The sequence below is a fragment of the Gossypium hirsutum genome, chromosome A05, assembly GCF_007990345.1.
Source record: "Gossypium hirsutum isolate 1008001.06 chromosome A05, Gossypium_hirsutum_v2.1, whole genome shotgun sequence".
Taxonomy (NCBI): domain Eukaryota; kingdom Viridiplantae; phylum Streptophyta; class Magnoliopsida; order Malvales; family Malvaceae; genus Gossypium; species Gossypium hirsutum.
This window is the reverse complement of record NC_053428.1, coordinates 68,505,964-68,512,930: the sequence shown is the minus strand read 5'-3', so window position 1 is coordinate 68,512,930 and position 6,967 is coordinate 68,505,964. Positions and strand designations below refer to the sequence as shown.

Genomic DNA, 6,967 nt, shown 5'->3' with positions numbered 1-6,967 from the left:
ACGTCCCTTATTTGGGTCTACGAAGCCCAAAACATACTTTGGAATAGTTTCGGGACTAAACCGAGAACTTACGAAAACCTAGAAAATTTCATGCAACAACAAGTCTTTCATCTCCATATACGGTTATGGCATGAGAAAAATGAAGAAGATGACATCTTTTTCTTAATTATTTTAGCTTTATTAACCAATTCACGAAATACCCTTAATGAAAAATAAATAAAAACATACCATGCCATGTCCATTTTTGTCCACTAATTACAAAATGGGCTATTTACCATTTAATAACCCCCAATTTAAAAACCCATAACTCACAAGTACTTAGTACCTTTGTAAACTAGAATACACATTTTGCAACTTTTACAATTCAGTACTTTTGACTAAGTTGAGTGCCCGAGCGTCAAAATTTTCGAACGATATTTTCACAAAGTTATTTCGTAAAATTGTAAACCATAAAAATATAATAAAAATAAAAATTTTCTTCATCGGATTTGTGGCCCCGAAACCACTGTTCCGATTAGGCCAAAAATCGGGATATTATAAACACAATACCTAATGACTTGATCTGCGCATATACGAAAAAGGAAAGGGTCTCCGCAAAAGTAGTTTTTCACATCAGTAAAGAATTGTTTCTTTTTCTGATGCGTCAACCCTTTTGGGATAATGTTAGCGGCTAAAAAATTTGTAATGTCAGCAAACCAAGGTACCTCAGAATCAGATATAGCAAAAAATTGTTCTTCAGGGAATAAATCATTTATTTCAACTTCATCTACCTCTTTGGTACTTGAATTTTCAAGCCTAGAAAGATGATCAGCCACGAAGTTTTCTGCTCCTTTCTTATCATTAATCTCCAAGTCGAATTCCTGCAATAACAAAATCCATCGTATGAGTTGAGGTTTTGCATCAGTCTTAGTTAACAGGTAGCGTAGAGCAGAATGGTCAGTATAAACAAAAACTTTGGACAATATTAAATATGGCCTAAATTTATCGAATGCAAAAACCACAGCTAGCAGCTCTTTTTTCGTGGTGGTGTAGTTTTCTTGTGCGGCTGTCAAAGTTTTGCTAGCATAATAGATAGGTTGAAACTGCTTATCTCTTCGCTGTCCCAAAACTGCACCTACTGTAAAATCACTTGCATCGCACATTAGTTCAAAAGGTGAATTCCAATCTGGTGCAAATATAATTGGAGCTTTAGTCAATTTATCCTTTAAAGTATTAAATGCTTCTAAACATTCCTGATCGAAATTAAAAGGCACATCTTTTTCTAGTAATTTAGTCAAAGGCTTAGCTATTTTAGAAAAAGTCTTTAATGAATCTTCTATAAAACCCAGCATGTCCTAAAAAGCTTCTAATAGCCTTAACCGAATTAGGATGAGGTAGTTTCTCAAAGGCTTCAATTTTAGATTTATCAACCTCAATCCCTTTACTAGAAATTTTATGTCCTAACACAATACCTTCTTGAACCATAAAATGACATTTTTCCCAGTTAAGTACAAGATTCGTTTCCTTACATCTTATTAAGACTCATTTTAAATTTTTAAGGCAAAGATGGAATGAATTACCAAAAACTGAGAAATCATCCATAAATACCTCAATGATGTCTTCTACGAGTTCACAAAAAATGGCCATCATACAGCACTGAAAAGTAGCAGGAACATTACATAATCCAAAAGGCATTCTACAATAAAGAAAACGTACCGTATGGACATGTAAATGTAGTCTTTTCCTGATCTTCAAGATCTATTGGGATTTGAAAATAGCAAGAGAGTCCGTCTAAGAAGCAGTAGTACATATACCCTGATAATCTTTCCAACATTTGGTCAATGAATGAAAGGGGACAGTGATCTTTTCTCGTGGCATCATTCACCTTTCTATAATCAATGTAGACTCTCTAACCTGTGACTGTCCTTGTTAGGATTAATTCATTCTTCTCATTGGCTACAACAGTCATGCCTCCCTTCTTAGGAACAACCTGCACTGGACTTACCCAATAACTGTCAGAAATAGGATAAATAATTCCAGCATTTAGGAATTTAATTACCTCAGCTTTAACAACTTCCTTCATGTTGGGGCTCAATTGTCTTTGGGCTTGCACACATGGCTTATATTCATCTTCCATTAGGATTTTGTGGGTGCAAAAAGAAGGGTTGATCCCTTTAATGTCAGAAATTTTCCAAGCTATGGCCTTTTTATGCTCTCTTAATACTTGGAGTAATTCTTCTTTCTCTTTGGGTTGCAGGTTAGATGCAATAATTACTGGTAATGTAGAATTATTTCCAAGGAATGCATATTCCAAGTGATTCGGTAATTGTTTAAGTTCTAGTTTGGGAGGTTCTTCAATAGAGGGTTTTTGCTTAAGTTCATCTTTTACCTTAATACCCTCATATTCTGCTAGTTTTAGGGGGGTTCATTGGAATTTAGTTCGGTTCCTATCTCAGAATCATCATCCACCCTCTCTCCTTGGGCAAGACATAGTTCCATCATGTCCTTGTATACGATTTCTTGAAAAGAATCTTGAGTAGCATGATCAATAGAGTCAATAAAATAACATGAGTCATCCTGTTCCCTAGAAAATCTCATGGCATCATAAATTTTAAAAATAATCTCTTCGTCACCTACTCTAAGTACCAATTTACCATCATCCACATCAATTACAGCCCTAGCAGTGGCTAAAAATGGGCGACCTAAGATTAAAGGCACCTCAGCATCCTCATCCATGTCAAGCACAACGAAATTAATAGGGGATATAAATTCATTTACTTTTACAAGTACGTCCTTTATAATTTTCCTAGGATATTTAACAGATCTATCAGCTAATTGAATACTCATCCTAGTAGGTTTAGGCTCCCCAAGACCAAGTTGTTTAAACATCTTATATGGCATTAAATTAATGCTGGCGCCTTAATCAGCTAGCGCTTTATCAACATTCAAACTACCAATTAAGTAGGGAATAGTAAAACTTCCTGGATCTTTCAGTTTGGTTGGCAGTTTATTTTGGAGTATGGCTGAGCATTCCTCATTAAGTTCCACTGTAGATAAGTCTTCAAACTTCCTTTTGTTTGTTAAAATCTCTTTTAAAATTTTTGCATATGTAGGCATCTGTAATATAGCTTCAACAAAAGGTAAGTTAATATGCAGTTGTTTAAAAAGTTTAAGAAATTTACCGAATTGTGCATCCATACTGTCTTTCTTCAACTTTATTGGGTATGGGATTGGTGGTTTATATTCTTTTGGCATTAGATTGTCATTGTTTTCGGGTTCTACCTCCTTTCTGTCAGCTTCTTGTGGTGGCTTCTTTTTAGAACCAGCTAACACTCATGCTCTTTTGGATTGGGTTTGGTGTTACTAGGTAGACTTCCTGGTGGTCTTTCAGAAATTAGTTTTGTGAGCTGTCCTATCTGAGTTTTGAGCCATTGGATCGACACTTGTTGATTCTTAAGTGCTGTTTTGGTATTCTGAAAACGAGTTTCTGACACTGAGATGAATTTTGTTAGCATCTCCTCAAGGTTCGGCTTTTTCTCTTGTTAGTAAGGTGATTGTTGGAATCCTAGAGGTGGTGGTAGTCTCTGATTCCCTTGGCCTCCCCATCAGAAATTAGGGTGGTTCCTCCATCCTGCATTGTAAGTGTTGCTATAGGGATTATTTTGAAGTCGATGATTATTACCCATATAATTTAACTGCTCGCTTTTCATGTTGTGGCCATAAGGTGGGTATTCTGAATTGCTCGTTCCTCCTTCACTTGCATTGCGTTACATTACTGGGTGAACTTGTGAAGAATCAAGAAAACTGTCAATTTTTCTATTCAAAAGTTCTACCTGATTAGAGAGCATGGTGACCGAATCGACGTTAAAAATGCTGGCTGCTTTCGTTGGCTTTGTCCTCAAGACTTGCCACTGATAATTATTTAGTGACATCTCTTCTATAAATTCATAAGCATCTTCAGGTGTCTTATTATTGATAGTCTCACCAGCGGCTACATCAACCATCTGTCTAGTTGAAGGATCCAGGCCACTGTGAAAAGTTTGAACCTATAGCTAGAGTGGTAACCCATGGTGAGGGCACCTTCTCAACAAGTCATTGTATCTCTCCCATGCATCATATAGTGTTTTTAAATTCATCTGTACAAAAGAAGAGATATCATTCCTTAATTTAGTCATTTTAGCTGGCAGAAAATATTTTAGTAAAAACTTTTCGGTCATTTGTTCCCAAGTAGTGATTGACCCTTGCGGTAACGAGTTCAACCACTGTTTAGCCCTATTACTTAATGAAAAGGGAAATAACCGAAGGCGTATGGAATCGTCAGAAATGCCATTGATTTTAAATGTGTCACAAAACTCTAGAAAATTCACCAAGTGGTTATTTGGATCCTCATCCTGCAAACCATCAATCTGAACAAATTGCTGTATCATTTGAATCGTGTTAGGTTTCAGTTCAAAATTATTTGCAGCAATAGCAGGCCTAACTATACTTGACTCAGTTCCTGTTAAATTTGGTTTAGCATAACCATACATAGTGTGTGGAGCATGATTCTGATTTACTGGATCAGCGGCAATCGCAGGAGGTAGCAGATTTTCTTGATTTTCAGCCATCTCCTCGGTTATGGTTGAAGTATCATCCTCTTGCTCTTCCTCTATGTATCTTAAACTTCGCCTTATTTCTCTTCGGTTTCTGCGAGCTGTGTGTTCGATCTCACTAGCAAAAAGTAATGGTCCTGACTGGTTTCTTCTAGTTATACACTATAAAAAACCTGCCAGAAGCAAATAAAAGAGAAAATTAGAAAAGAAAATAAAAAATTTAAATTGCAAATGAAGTAAAATGGCTAAAGTAATAAAAAACGAGTGTTCCTAATATCTTAGTTCCCCGGCAACGGTCGTGTGATCCAAGTTAGTAACCTCCCTAGTTTTCCCGCGGCCATGGCACACGGGTGTGTCTCCGGCCATGTGGTACAAGTTAGTATGTATGCCCTGTTTTCACACGGCCTGTGACACAGACGTGTCTGGTGGCCGTGTGAGGGACATGGCCTGTTCACACAAGCGTGTGACTGATACATGATATTCGCGACAGGTTTTAAAAGTTTATAATTAATCGTTCTTGAAACTAACTATTATCACAATGAAGGCAAGTGTACCTATTGAACAGTAGTATAGCTTTAGCAAGACCGGATTGTCGAACCCAAAGGAACCGAGAGTGCTAGTAATTGCTTTCTTTTTATTATCTAGCCTAAAAATTAAGTGATTTGTTTATCTAAACTAATTAACTAAACTAAGGGTGTACAGAGAGAAGCTTGGGGAAAAGCATTTGGGAAAACTCGATTGATTAAGACAATACCCAAGGAAAAATTCACCTAGACTTCACTTGTTATTTGACTCTAAATTAGACAATTTATTCATTTGACTTGATCCGTAGAAATCCCTAAGTTATATTATTATCTCTCTCGAGACTAATAATGTCCAACCCTAGGTTGATTAATTGAAATCTCTTTCTAATTAACAACCTACTGTTGCATTAACTCAATCTATGGACTCCCTTATTAGGTTTCACCCTAATTTGGCAAAATCTTTTCACCCTATCTGTAACACCCCGTACTCGAGACCGTTGCCGGAGTCGAACACAAGGTGTTAACGGGCTTAATTCATTACTTAAACAGCTCATACAATTCATTTTAAAATTTTCTAGACAAGCTGGCTAATTGCATCACAGTCGCTCTAAAAATCATATCTCGAGTTCCGAAGCTCGAAATCCAATTCCGTAAATTTTTCCTTAAACTAGACTCATATATTTATCTAGTAAAAATTGTTTTAGAATTTTTGGTCAGGCCAATTAGTACAGTTTATTAGTTAAAGTCTCCCCTGTATCAGGGTTCGACTACTCTGACCTCTATGCATTACAAATTAGATATCTCCATTTACAGTGCTTAAATGCCTATACTGTTTGTTTGTAATAAAACTAGACTCAATAATGAATCTGTACATATAAATCATGACTTCTAATTATTTTTCTAAAATATATGGTGAATTTTCAAAGTCAGAACAGGGGATCCAGAAATCGCTCTGGCCCTGTTTCACAAAAATTTAAACATCTCATAAAACATAGCTCATACACCTGTTTTGCTTCTTCCATATGAAAATAGACTCATCAAGCTTAGATTCCATAATTTATTCATTATTTAATTCCATTTCTACTATTTTTAGTGATTTTCCAAATTCACATCACTACTGCTGTCTGAATCTATTTTATGGTAAAATTTACCTATTTCATGGTTTCCATGGATTAGCTAGTAATTTGACATACATAACACCAAATATGATCATGATTAGCCATTCCAATGGCTAGTCATTATCAAGAATTTCCATACTACTCAATAACCATATCATAAGTGTAACACCAAAAATGATTAGCCATGGCATATGGCATAATAATCAAATAGACTTAGACTATTACTCAATCAAAACCGAATTATCAAGGCCAAACTTACTGAACCTTATAACTAAGCACCGATAAGGCCAAATCCAAACTTAGCATTTAAGCCATATTCGCATGGCTAAAAGTTTACATATTAAAGTTCAAACAAAACATAATAGCCTATACATGCCGAAATGTTCTCTTAGACCAACTAAGAAGAGGGTACCAAAAAGTTACAAGCTGGTGTGATGACTTCGACGATGGTCCTGAGCACACAAAATGGGTTAAAGAAACCTAAATAAGTAACAAACAAACACACGAGATGGGTATATAACTCAGTAAGTCATAAGCCTTACATACCGTCCATTTATAAAAGATCATAAGAGAAAGCAAATAATGCAAAATCAGTTACTCCAACCATACCGAACTATGCTATAATTTCTTAGAATTTCGATTCAATCTCATGCCAAGTCCTACAATCAAATCAAATACCAAAACAACCCAATTGATTTAGACCCGATTCCTCAAAGCATGGAATCATGATGCACTAGATAAATTTATACCTACT

General features: G+C 35.9%; 1 non-coding gene across 1 annotated transcript; it reads left to right on the top strand.

Moving 5' to 3' along the window:
- Positions 1-4,041: 4,041 nt before the first annotated feature.
- LOC121229774 (small nucleolar RNA R71) lies at positions 4,042-4,148 on the top strand. Its single transcript, XR_005927730.1, has one exon. It is a non-coding gene; the product is annotated as a small nucleolar RNA R71 (small nucleolar RNA).
- The last annotated feature ends 2,819 nt before the right edge of the window (positions 4,149-6,967 follow it).